The following is a 13,960-nucleotide window of genomic DNA, read 5'->3' as shown; positions in this document are numbered from 1 at the left end:
ACACTGGTAATTGTAGTCATAGCCAGGGCTTCATCCCTCTACTCCTGAGCACTCTTTGCTGACCGAATGTAACATATGTAAAAAAGTAGTGGTAGTAGCCTCCCCATCAACCCTAATACTGTAATGCATTTAACAAAACAGTGCACAATTTGGTTTTACTTAAAGGTAACCAAAGGAGATTTTTTTTAGTTAATGCTTACTGAAAATACAAACTGTTTTTTTTTTTTACATCTGGGAGGGACTATAGAAGAAAAGAACAGATACCAATTGGTGTAACTAGGAACACAGGTTGGAACATGGACTTTACCATAGCTAACCTTAACTTTAGATAAGGTAATGACTGTGGGTGCAGCCATCAATTTGGGTCAACTGATCCTATCTAGACAGAAAAACTTAATTTGTTGAACATGTACATGAATTGTGTGTGTTTGTTGAGAGCAGCAAAACATCTTGAAGAATGTCACACTGATTTAAGTGGAGATGAGAAGAAGCAACTGCACAAAAATATTGGCCTGCCATACATTAGTATATGCATGTAAGCACAAAGTTAGAAATACAAATTCAGAAGAAATGTCATGTATAATAGGTTGGAGTAATTACTTTCTGTCATAATAGCTAATTTGTCCATATTATCATGGGATGCATATGGCCTTACATGTACACACAAAAGCAAAGCGTACTGAATTATATTAAGAAATGTAGATTGCAAATAGCAATGTTGCTGGAGACAATTCTGTATAGAAATGAGAATGTGAATTTGACAAAGAAAGATGGCAGAATGGACATTTAGCATACATTAAGGGACAAAGGAAAGGAATAGTAATAATACTGATTGACCGAGTAGCTCCAATAGTGATATAAGTTGGGGGCACAACAATGGTAGATTTGTGATAGCAAGGATTTACTAGCAAGGAAGAGGGATTACACTGGCATGTATTTACATTCCACCAAAAACTGCTATTACAGAGATTAAGGACATTTTAATAATCAGCTTTCTGCAAGCATTATTCTTCATGAGTGAGGACTGGAACATGATTTGAAATCGTGAGGATTTATCAAGGGAATGCAGATGGGAAAATATAACAAAAGAAAGTAGATATGTGAAGACATATTAGAATATTTTGTATTGAAAATGTGAATTCAGTAGTAGGAAGTCAGACAGAATTTACTTGTTATTCCTCAAGCCACAATAACTGGGCTAGACTAGAAAGGAATTATATTGCACATGAGCATGTGTATTTAATGGAAAGCTCTGACATACATCCAGTAGCTATTTCTGACGCACAGATAAAAATTAAAATAAAGATGCAGGACAATGAAGTAAAAATGAGATACTGGTGATGTTCTACTTACCTGTTAAAAAGAGAAATTTTTAAGGAATGGGTAGTGGAAATTATTCAAGAGTTATTAAGGAAGATGGAAGTTTCTTCAGAAGGGAAAGCTAGTGAGTGGGATAAAATGAAGATGGGAGATTAAAACACGGTACAAATAAAAGAAAAATACGGGAAGGAAGTAATAAGAATTATTTGGAGAGCTTGAAAAAGGTTAAATTACTGTAGACTAAGGAGAAGCACACAACAGGAGGAGCAACTACAGACTGCTAAAAGGAAAATAAGGGATTATTTGGATAATATGCATGAATTTAGAAAGGTTACTGTTAAAAACTATTTTTGATAACTCTAGAGCACAAAAACTGTTAGCATAATGACTTATGCAAAAGAATGTTGAAAGGGTTGTCACCAAACTTAAAGAGCCTATGACAAGAAAACTAACTGGGAATCTTACAGCAATATTTAGAGATATATTTTTTTTAAATTTTAAAAAGAATTGCATACAGAAAAGCCAGAAATGGAAATATTTATGGAAGACTTAATTATGCAAAGGTCAGAGGAAGACAAGGCTCTACAGTTAATATTTAAGATAGGAAGACAGCAGACAAATGCTGATATCTAATCAATCAACAGAGAAGACAACAGGAACAGATAATATTCCTGTAGAAATCTGGCAGTTAGAATGGAAGAAAGTGATAATGATTGGGAAAGTTTTAACAATGTTTTAAAAACGGACAATACCAAAATCTTGGAAGAATGCTGTGGTGGCTGTATTACCCAAAGAGGGTAAAGACCTTTCAGACCCAGCTTCATACAGACCCATTTCAATGTTAAGCAATTATAAAGTGTTTATGTCTATAATAGCTAAACGAATGGCAAAGATGTTGGCAAAAGTGATAAATATGATAAATGCTACTTTGTGGAGGGGAGGCAAACATTTGACAATAGTAATATTAACAATGGTGATCAAGAAGTAAGCACAATATATACAAAATTTTCCTATGGGTCTTGATTCAGAGAAAGCCTAAAATAGTGTCAAGCTAGGATTTTCTGAGTAGGGCAATGGAAGCATTTGCATTTCCAGACAGAACAATAGGGTTAAATAAGGTGGATATATGAAGGGTCAAAGGCAAGAATTAATGTGGGAGGGATCCTCTCAGACAATCTGTGTTTGAACAGAGGAAACATGCTGGGTGTCCTCTTTCCACTTTATTATTTGCTTTAAATTTAGAGCTACTGAAAAAAGAAATAGAAGAACCACAAATTCAAGGATATATAATTGGGTATGGTAATCAAGAAACATTATCTTTATTTGCAGATGACATTTTGTCCTTAATAAACCCAGAAAAGTACAGTTGTGTACACTTACCATAAATGTAGATGTTCGAGTGTATTCACTGTTGCAGTCATCACACTTGGATTATCTGCCTGCAGGTAGCCCTCAGTCGGCTCGAATACCAGAGTCTTAGTATTTCTGTTTCGGATGCTGTCGCTTCTTCCATGATGTCAGGTCGTCAGGAGTATAAAACAGGCAGCCAAAGCCATTACATCAGTTTTTCTTGCCCCAAATGTCAGGAGCCTCCAGACAGGGAGCTAGTATATGGTGGGGAACACCACCAGTAAAAAAGTAAATACCAATGCCATTAGGAATAGCCATAGAGAAGAGAGGTAGATAGAGAAAACCAGGAGGCTGGAGGGAGGGAAACCAGGACTGCAACAGTGAACACACTTGAACATCTACATTTACGGTAAGTGTACACAACTATACTATATTCTTCATGTTTCACTGTTGCAGTCATTTCACTTGAGTTGATTCCCAAAGCTGAGGAAGGGTAGAGGCAGTCAAAAAGTGTTAGGGCTGGCTAGTAGGCCTTGCAAGACTGCTGTAGCAAATCCAGCCCTGGATTTTGAAAAGATAGGTAAGTGGTAGCGCTTGGTGAAGGTGTGCACAGGACTCCAGGTTGCAGCTTCCAGAATGTCCCTGGTAGGGACTACCCTGAGAAATGCTGTAGAGGTAGAAGTAGCCCTAGTGGAATGTGTTCTGACCCCCTGAGGGGTTGGTTTTCCATGGTGCTTGTAGCAGAAATGGATGCAGTGAGCTATCCATTTGGAAATGGTTTTGAAATGGCCTTACCCTCTGCCCCTGAAGCAAAGCTGAGTAGCAGCTGTTCAGATTGTCTGAAAGGCTTAAACTTATCAAGGAAGAACCTGAGCTGTCTGTGCACGTCCAAAGAGTGCAGGATCCTTTCCCTTTTATTCTAAGGGTTAGGGAAGAAGGTTGATAAGTGGATGGATTGGTTTAGAGCCACACTGGACACCACCTTAGGCATAAAGGACAGGTTAGTCCAGAGAGAAACCCTGTCTGCATGGAAAATAATGAAGGGTTCCACAGCCATTAGTGCCTGTAACTCAGACACTCTTCTAGCTGAAGTTATGGCTAAAAGTAAGGCTGTTTTCCAAGAAAGGAATTTTAACTCTGCTGACTCAGCAGGTTCAAAAGGGGTAAGCGTGGGCTTTTCCAGTACAAAGTTAAGGTCCCAGGCAGGGGTGGGTGCCCAACTTGGGAGCCTTAAGTTGTTAGCCCCTCGCAGGAACTGTTTGATGAGAGGGTGGGAAAATAGAGGTGGGCTCAGTATTATAATGAGCAGAGATGGCAGAGGCATGAATTTTAATGGAAGAGAAGGATAAGCCTCTGTAGAGTAGCTCTGCTAGGTAATCCAGGCTTAGAGGTAAGGTGGGCAGTGTTGTGTCCTTTCCTTTAGACAGAGTCCAAGAGCAATATCTTTACCACTTTTCAGCATAGGATTTCCTAGTACTAGGCCTTCTGGCTTCAAGAATGACATCCAGTACCCGTTTGCTGAGGGTTGATGGTGGGGTATTCAAGGATAAGCCAGGCTGTAAGGTTTAGGGTTTGTAATTGTGGATGCAAAATCTGTCCCTCCTGCTGAGACAGCAAGGTGGGAGTCTGGTGTCGGTGGCACCGTTGTCAAGCTGCGCAAGAGTGGGTACTAGCACTGGTGTGGCTAGTCCAGGGCAATCAGAAATGCCCTTGGCCTGTCTTGTTTTATCTTGAGTAGTACACTCTTGAGAGAAGGGACAGAGGGGGAAAGGCACAGATTGAGAGTTTTTCCCATTGAAAGGATAGGGCATCCACCTTCCAGGCCCTGCTGTAAGGGTTCCTGGTGCAGTAGTTGCTAACTGGTGGTTCTCGGGGGAAGCAAAGAGATCCACCTCTGGATCAGAAGGTTGAAGGTGCTGGGCTCCAATTTCCACTCGTGTGGGTCTAGGAGATTTTTGCTTAAGTCGTCTGTCAGTGAATTTTATTTGCCTGGCAGGGATTGAGCTTGTAGATGGACTTGGTTGCTCAAGGCTGTGTTCCACAAGGCCATGGCTAACCTGCAGAGTGGGTAAGAATGGGTTCCCCCCTGCATGTTTATATACCACATAACTGTGGTGGTGTCTGCTTTAATCAGCAGTTGTCCTGGAAGGATTAGGTATTTGAAAGCTGTCAGAGCATTCTGTACAGCTAGCATCTCTTTTTGATTGATGTGCAGGAGAATCTGGCTGGGCGACATTGGCCCTGAATTCATTTGCCTACCATGTGAGCCCCCCATGCATAGTCTGATGCGTCTGTCGTCAGGGTTTGAGCGGCGTGGGGTTCAGTGAAATGCAGTCCCTTGTTGTGGTTGCAAGCTTCTGCCCACCAGAGGAACTCTGTCCTTAGATAAGGTATGATAGGAATGACTGTTTCCAGGTCCTGAGAATGCTAGCACCAAAGACTGTTTAAGTACCATTGAAGTTTCTGCATATGCAGTCTTGCATATGGAATTAGTAGAATACATGAGGCCATGAACCCTAGGGCTTGGAATATTTTCCTTGCAGATATCTGGGTTCTGGTGGCCATTTGTTTGAAGTAGTCTGTCACTTACACCTGTTTTTCTGAAGTGAGAAATGCCATCTGGGAAGTTGTGTCCAAGCTTACTCCCATGAATACAATCTTTTGACTGGGTATCAGTTGAGATTTCTTTTCGTTGATGGTGTACCCCAATGAAGTGAGAAGGCTTTTTACAAATGCCAGATGCTGAATCAGCAATTCCTGATTGTCCACCTGAATCAGGCAGTCATCCAATTATGGGTAAATTTGGATATTTCTCTGCCTGCAGTATGCAATGTCTGGAGCCAGGCATTTTGTAAATACTCTGGGCGCAGTAAATAAGGCAAAGGGAAGTGCAGGGATCTGATAGTGTACAGACCCTGCCCTGAAACGTAGATATTTCCTGCATGACTCCCTTATGGGGATGTGCAGATAAGCTTCTTTTTAGTCTAGAGTGACTAACCAGGCATCCTTGGCTAGCATAGACAGAAGCCGATGCAGGGTAAGCATCTTGAATTTTGGGACCACCAGAAAGGTGTTGAGAATTGAAAGATCCAGGATTGGGCGCCAAGAGCCCTCTTTTCTGGGCACCAGGAAAAGTCTGGAGTAGAAACCCTGACCCCTTTGTTCTACTGGAACAGGTTGAATAGCTCTGATACTGAGCAGGGAAGGTACCTGCTTTTGAGCCTCTGGCCATTGGTTTGGAGGAAGGTCTGGAAACCCTTTTGGGATTGGCAGTGAATGGACGTAGAATTTGCACCCCTGGATTACAATGTTGTGGACCCATCGGCCCTGAGTGATGGACATCCAGTTTTTCGCATGAAGGGCAAGTTTTCCTCCTAGGGGCACACGCAGTTGGGCAGAGCTGGTAAGTACAACTGAAAGGTCATTGTGAACTTTTGCCATGGGGGGGGGCTGCTTACCGCTCCCTGTTTTTGGGGTGGGGGGCACTCCATTGCTTAGATCTCTGAATACACTGAGACTGTAGTCTGGGTGGCCTGTTTCCCCTGGGTCTTGTCTGGGAAGGCCTGGAAGGGGCTGGAAAGGACCAGTGTTTTGAAGGGCAATGCCTACTGAATCTAGGTGGTCGCACTTGTAAGAATTCTTTAACAGTTTGCATAGATTTAGCTTTTTCTTCCATCTTTTTAAGAACTTCTGCTTTGGTGCCATACACAGTCCTTACTTAAAGGAGCGTCTAGTAATTTGGATTTGACATGATATGGCAAGGTTTGCTCCTTCAGCCAAGCATGTCTTCTCAGTACAGAACCAGTGACTGCAGGCCTGCAAGATGCTTCTAAGGCATCAAAGCCACACTGCAAAGTATGCTTACTAACTTGGTATGCAGAATGCATTAGCTCTTGTAAAACTTTATTTTCTGCACAATCTGGAAATAACACCATTTTTTGTTTAATTAGTTCCATAATATGTCGCTGGTACTTCAGCATGTGAAACTGGCAATTTAATGCCATACTAGTAAGAGCTGCACAGGTATATACCTTCTTACCCCATCTGTCTAAAGCTCTGGAATCCCTGTCCAAAGGGGTAGGGTTTTTGGCTGTAGTAGCCTTAATACCTTTAGGTCCCTGGGAAATGATCTCTGGATCAGCAGCATGATTCTTGAAAAGAAATTTGTGGGAATCAGGTACTCTGTAGTACCTGTCAGGTTTCCTAGGGGCCGGGGGTAATGTGTCTGGAGCAAGACTGGATTCCATAAAAACATCATCTACAACATCCAAGACAGGTGTGGTATAGCTAGAGGCCTGCGCTGAGGCAACTCTAAAAATTCTCTGAGTCTCTTTTTGGACTTCTGGTGGGGAAGCAGAGGGAATGGAATCCTCTGCACCAGAATCCTCATATGTAGATAAGGGTATGTCCTGGAAGTCAGAAGAATCAGAAGGAAAGTCAGTTCTGGGTCTTTTTTGAGGGGGAAGGCTGACTTCCCCTAATTAAAGTAATGAGGTCCTCAGCCATTCTAATCATTTGTTTTTGTGGTATGTGGGCCTTAGAATGCGCTTTGGTCGTCAATTTCCTAGGTGTAGTGTGAGCTTTAGGCCTGAGAAATTCGGTATTTTTGGTTTGAAAGGAATTTGTCGGTTTAATATGAAGATCAGAAGGCCTGAAAACACCCTTAGAAGCCGGTGGCTCCAAACCCATCCAAGGTAGAGACATCCGCAGGTTCCATAGTTGAAAATGCATCTCGCTGCGTACCAGACTCCGAATGGATCTCAGTAGAAGCCTGCGAATCTGTAGAAGCAGGTATCAGGGGCTGCGAAAGCGCCTCACTGAGTACCGGTGGACTGGCGACTAGCTTAACGGTAGCGTCGTCGACAGCCTTGGATCTATGTAGTCGGTCTGTCTCTGTCTTTATCCTTTCATTTTTTTAGGAAGATCGGTAGACGGATGGCTTACTGAAGTCATTTCGGAGTATGGAGATCGACAGCGAAAGAATTTAGCTACAAAAATGGCCAGACGACGAATAGTTCGGGCATTAAATAAGGCACAAAACCAACAGCGAGGGACGTCATGGTCTGGGCCTAAACAGATAACGCAGTAAGAATGAAAATCTCTGTGAGGTATTTGCTTTCCACAGGTAAGACAATTGTTAACGCTTTCTGACATCGGTTAGAGCAAGAAAAAAGGATCCCCAATGCCTATTTTATACCCCTGACGACCTGACATCATGAAAGAAGGGACAGCATCCCACGCAGAAATACTAAGACTCTAATATTCGGACCGACTGAGGGCTACCTGCAGGCAGGACAACCCAAGTGTGATGACTGCAACAGTGAAACACAAAGAACATCTGAGATTTCTTTGTTGTGGAATATTTTAAGACCATGCCAAGACTTTTCAGGATCTAAAAATTAATAAAAAACTCTATAATGGTACAGTATATGTAGCCACACGAGTTGCTTTTGCAATGCCCATATTTATGGGGACACAAGATAAACTATTTAGGTGCAATTATTAAAAAGGATTCAGTTATGGCTGCTAAGGATGTGTGGGAGAAGATTAAACAAAAGACAATAAAAAAAATGAGAAACTGGAATCTGTTGGTTATGAACAGAAAGATACAAGCAGTAAAAAGTACAGTTGTTTAAGTAAACTTAACATAACAGTAGATGTTTGATCACTGCTACAGTAGCCTTAGCTATATGGATTACATCCTGCATCAGACATAGCAGTCTGCCAGCTTCCAAAGCTTCAGGTACCTTTCAAGCCCCAATCCGTCAGCTTGAGCTGAGCTGACTAGAACGACAGGTTCTGACAACAAGCCCTTGACAGCTTTTATGCCAGCAGAGACAGTGATAAGCCCTAAAAGGAAAATGCAAGGAACAAAAATAAATAAATGTCCACACCTTGGCATAAACAACACATCAAAGAACAAGAGAGATGGAGGCAAGAAATGGCTACTGCAGCAATGATCACTCTATCATCTACTGTTATGGTAAGTTTGCTTACACAACTGTACTATGTTTATCATATTGATCACTCCTGCAATTAGCCTTAGCTATGCAGGTAGATTACCCTAGCATACAATACTTGGAAGGCGGAAGGGTCCATGAGACCCTGGCGAATGGTCCTAGCAAAGCCGGATCTAGACAGATGCAGAATTGAGCTTACAGTGCTTTGTAAACGCATGTACAGAGGATCAAGTTGCAGTTTCTAAAATACTTCATGAGCTTTGACCTGCCTGGAATAGTTTTGTTGTGCTGAGTAAAATAAAAGGTAATAGCCTTAGACAACCATTTGGAGACAGTCTGTTTTGACACAGGTTGTCCCTTCTTACCTTCACAAGAAATAAACAATAAATTTGAAGATCTGAAAGATTTAGTTCTGTCAAGATAGTACCAGAGATGTCTGTGGACACCCAAGGTATAGAGTACCTTCCGCTCTCATGTTACATTCAGGAAATAAAACGGGGAGAAGGATAATTTGGCTTAAATTAAACTCAGACACCACTTAAAAGAATGATTGGTTCTCAAAGAAACCCTGTCTCTGGGGAAAATGAGATTTGGTTGATTCGCTGTAAGAGCTTGCAACTCAAATACCCTTTCTTGCAAAGGTCACAGCAATCAATAAAACTGTTTTCCATGTTAAGAACCTCAAGTCAGTCAGGTTAGTTGGTTCAAATGAAGTAAGTGTTAGATTCTCAAACACAAAACTAAGATTCCAAGGGGGGAGGGGTCACAACTTTTCTTGGAGGTCTCAAACTCCCTTTGAAAAACATTTTGACATGAGAATGCATTGAAAGCATAGGATCTGTGGGCAGAAATGCTGATATGGCCAATAAATGAACCTTGATGGAGGATCAGGAAATTCCATAGGATAGTAACTCATACAAATAGTGTAAAACTAGAGAGCAACTAACCCAGAATGGCCGTTAGTTATGCTGTTGGCATCAACTAGAAAACCTCTTTCATTTTTTAAAATATGATTTTCTAGTAGCAGGCTTTCTTGCCTCTATTTGTACCTGTTGCACATCTTCAGAAAACAGGTGCCTAAAGGGAATTAAGACCCTCTCACTCAGGCTCAACTGAAGTTGATTGGGGTGGTGGGTGTATCAAATACCTCTGTTCCTGTGTGAGTAAATCCAGTATGTGAGAAAGCTTGCAGTAATTACTCTTGGCTATTTCCAAAAGAAGGGAGAAGTATGGTTGCCTACACCAGAAGGCAGTCACCACAATGATCTTGGAGGATTCCTTCTGAATCTTTAGAAGTACCATGGATATCAGAGGAAAGGATGGAAAAGCATACAGGAATATCCCTGTCCAAGGAAAAGAAAAGGCATCTGTCTTGCATGACTCCTTGCATGGAATCCTGGAGCAGAATCTTGTCAGCTGATTGCTCAGTGAGGAGGCAAAGAGATCTACTTGAGGAATTCCCCACAGATGGATCAAATATTGGAAGACGCCCTCAATCTAGTTTCCATTTGAGGGACCTTACCCCTCTCACCTTATCTGCGACACAATTTTTCTCTGACAGAATGTAGTATGCCTGCAGAGTTGGACTGTGCTATGAAGCTACATCTCAAGCTAACATGGCTAGTCTGCAAAGGGGTTACAACCTGATAACCCCCTTGCCTGTTCATCATAGGCCTGTGATATTGTAACAACTTAAGTGGTCCCAGAGATCAAAGATAATTCAGAGTTGAGTGCCTGGACCAAGGCAAGCATCTTGTTTATATTTACATGCTTGCATATGTCCTTGGTGTCCCCATACACCCTGCATTTTTATCCCTCCTAAAACTGTTCCCCAAGCAAAGTCTGAAGCATCTACGGTAACTGACTGCTTTGGAATGGGGAGGGAGAAAGGAAGACGTGGGCCATAGGATATTTCCTGTCAACACCAAGTGATTCCTCTACTGACAAACTCCAGCTTTGGGATTTGAAAAGAAAGAATGTTGCTGCGGAAACCAAACAGACTAAATGAGCTATGTAATGTATGAGTGAGAAAGACTGGGTATATTATAAATGATGCATAATGTCTGTAACTGGGAGTGTGTCAGCATTGTTTGTGATGTAAAATGCTTGCAACTAGGATTGTGTCGGTGTGATTTGTTTTCATTTATATAAATGTATGATTGTCTATGTAGTAAGTGATGGTTTAATAAAGATGTTTCTTGTTTAAAAAAAAGGCAGGAATTGAATAATTTATGTAATACTGCTTAGGTTATATGAAATATAGCAATATGTGTGAAGTATAATGTTTGTCAGGTTAATATAGTTTGATTACTTTTATAAAAAATGTAAATTTGCCTATGTCACAAGTGATAATTCAATAAAGGCGTTTGGAGAACAAAAAATGGCAATTAAGGAAATATATACTAAAAAGTGTAACAAAACCAAGACAGGATAAGTTAACAGGATAAAGTTCCATCAAGTAAAAGGTACAAATATAGAAGGCTATAAACTACTCACTAAAACACTAGAAATACTCGAGATCTATCAGCAGCCAATGTCCAAACACTAAAGCTGCAAATGAGATCTGAGGTGTGGTAGGGGACTAGCACATTATGGGTAAGAGTTCCAAGAGCTGTAAAAAAATGGATGAGTTGGATCAGACCCAAACCCAACAGTTGAGGAATGAATGAAAATGACAATATCAGATTTAACCTTTTCCGATCAGTGAATAAAGAAAAAAAAAAAAAACACCAGACATACTTTGTCTTAACACTAACATTGTTAGGGAAGGGGGGTTTTGTAAGGTAATAGTAGGGATGGGAGCAGTAGAAAGGTGAGGGTTAGCACAAGGGTAAGCATGGTTAAGGGGGGCTACTGCTGCTATATAACCCACATGTACAACACTAAAGCTTTCCCCTTACCCAGCCCTTGCTCTAATCCCTAACCTGCCATCAATCATGCAGACAATCTCACCGCAACTATTACCACTATAGGTACACACCATACGAAAAAAACACCACTTGACATTCCGAGATTCGATCATCTCAGCATTTGAAAGTAGAACATTTTGTCGGCAAAGGAAGCAGTCAAAAAAGACAGCTGCTTCCATATGTGTGTGTATGGGTTCCACTGGTTTGGTCGACATCTATTTAACTGACCACATTTATTTCACTACACTGACAGTCACAAAAGGTGTTTGATACAGGCAATCCACAGGTAGGGTAACATTCCCTGTTCCCCTGGGACTGTGTAATCTTGGAATTAATACATATAACTACTGGGGGTATGATGGGCACAGCCACCCACGTGCAGGGATTTTTTTTTTTTTTAAAGTAAAATTTGCATGCACCAAGAAGCAACCTCAGCACCTAAGCACATATTTACTAGGAGGTCAACATTTTCATTTTTGACTCAGAGTGCTTTATTTTCAGGATATCGACATTCATGACAGTCAAACAAATGAAGATAAATCATATATATATATATATATATATATATATATATATATATATATATATATATATATAGGGTTCCTACTAAATGATCGAAGAAGCATTCTTTCGAATGAGCCTTGACTGAACTTGAAAACAGCGAAACGGCATATAAGTGAATTCTTTTCCTGGGAAAGAAATCGATTGGCCGCTTCCCTTACTTTGCTGTTTTCGTGACTGTAGTGCGATCTCGGAGTTGGTATATTCAAGTAGGGGAGTGTGGGGGGCACAGTCCCCCACTTTATGTAATGTTTTACATTTTTTTTGTTTTGTAGAACAGCAATTTTTTTTACCGTGAAAAAAAATCACTGTTCTAAGCATTTGAGATTGTAAGTTTTCACTTACATAGGTTCATTAAATCTTTGTTCGCTTTAAACATTCAATGATTTAACATATATATATATATATATATATATATATATATGGGTCTATGTACACACACGCACACACTATATATATATATATGTACACACACGCACACACTATGTATATATATATATATATATATATATATATATATATATATATATATATATATGTATATATATATATATGGGTCTACTACGATTGACTGAAAACTCACTTGACTGAAAATGAAATTACTAGGACCACTTCACTGAAAGCTCACTTCAGTATTCGACAGGCGCTTTTGGGATCTTTTTAAACATAAGAGTATACATAGAATCAGGTTCAAGTTCTACTCTTAGTATTTCGATTGGTGTTTTTGGGGTCCATGTAATGTTTATCGCACTGAATTGTTCTTTTTTGTATTCATTTTGTTATATATTGATGTCCATAGTTCGATGATACATTTCTTATTTGAGATATAATGTTCAAATATGTCTTCGTCTAGTCCACTTTATAATATACGGCAAATGTTTTGGCTGTTCAATGAAAAGTGTATACTTATCTGTAATAAGAACAAATCTGAACATTTTTGGACTATAATATTATATATATGCATATGCGTATAAATATGGTTTCTTTTATGCATTTAGAGTGGATATTGTGCCTATATACTAGGATAACTATGAACTTTTTTGTTTTTAGTGAACATATTTTTAACAAATGGAACTATTTTTACTATCTTTACTGTTTTCTTTTAATAATGTTACTGTGAATACCTGACATCTGTGTTTTGAGGCAGGATATACAATTCCACCATTAATAACTTGGCTTAAATAAACACTATATTTCTATACAAATCTTTATAAGATGACTATTGGCTGTAAGGTTTTATCATTACGATAAACCTTAGCATATCCAATTGTTAATGAATTGTGTTAGGAAAATATTTCCTTACTCTATTAGAAGAAATCTACTGAGTTTATATATGTAAGTATTGAATGCATGATAATGAGATGTCATTACCCTTTTTAGGAAAGATTTTCAAATCTTAATAGTTGTCAGTAATTGATTCATTTAATTGAATTATTGGTGACAATTTTTGTATTTAAAGGCTGGTTTTTTACTGTTTGATTGTAACCTGATGAAGCGCACCGGAGTGTGCGTGAAAGCGCTTGTTTTCATTAAATTGTGAATTTTACTTCATGGTGGTTCCTTGCAGTTGATTCGTTTCCATTTGAAAGCTCACTTCACTGAAAACTCATTTCTTTGAAACTCATTTTGTTGAAAGTCAAAAATGGCCTTTTCCCCACTGTAGTGCGACCCTGGAGTTAGTATATAAAGTAAGGGTGTGTGTGGAGGCACAGTCCCCCACATTGGGGGGTGTGGGGGGCGTAGCCGCCCACATATTATAAACATTTTAAACTATACACAGTGATACTTACAAGTGCAATAAATTTCCAAAAGTGAACATATAACCAAGATATGTAGGGAGCTGTGTCCCCCACACCCCCC

The 13,960-nt window shown here is 39.9% G+C and overlaps 1 protein-coding gene across 1 annotated transcript in view; it reads right to left on the bottom strand.

Moving 5' to 3' along the window:
• The window catches only part of SPTBN1 (spectrin beta, non-erythrocytic 1), a 2,377,138-nt gene that overhangs the window by 1,381,258 nt on the left and 981,920 nt on the right, over nt 1-13,960 (bottom strand). The gene's annotated exons all lie outside the window — the stretch shown is intronic.

This window comes from Protopterus annectens, chromosome 1.part2 (genome assembly GCF_019279795.1).
Source record: "Protopterus annectens isolate FY-2018-M chromosome 1.part2, PAN1.0, whole genome shotgun sequence".
NCBI classification, from domain to species: domain Eukaryota; kingdom Metazoa; phylum Chordata; order Ceratodontiformes; family Protopteridae; genus Protopterus; species Protopterus annectens.
This window is presented reverse-complemented; position numbering and strand designations above follow the sequence as displayed.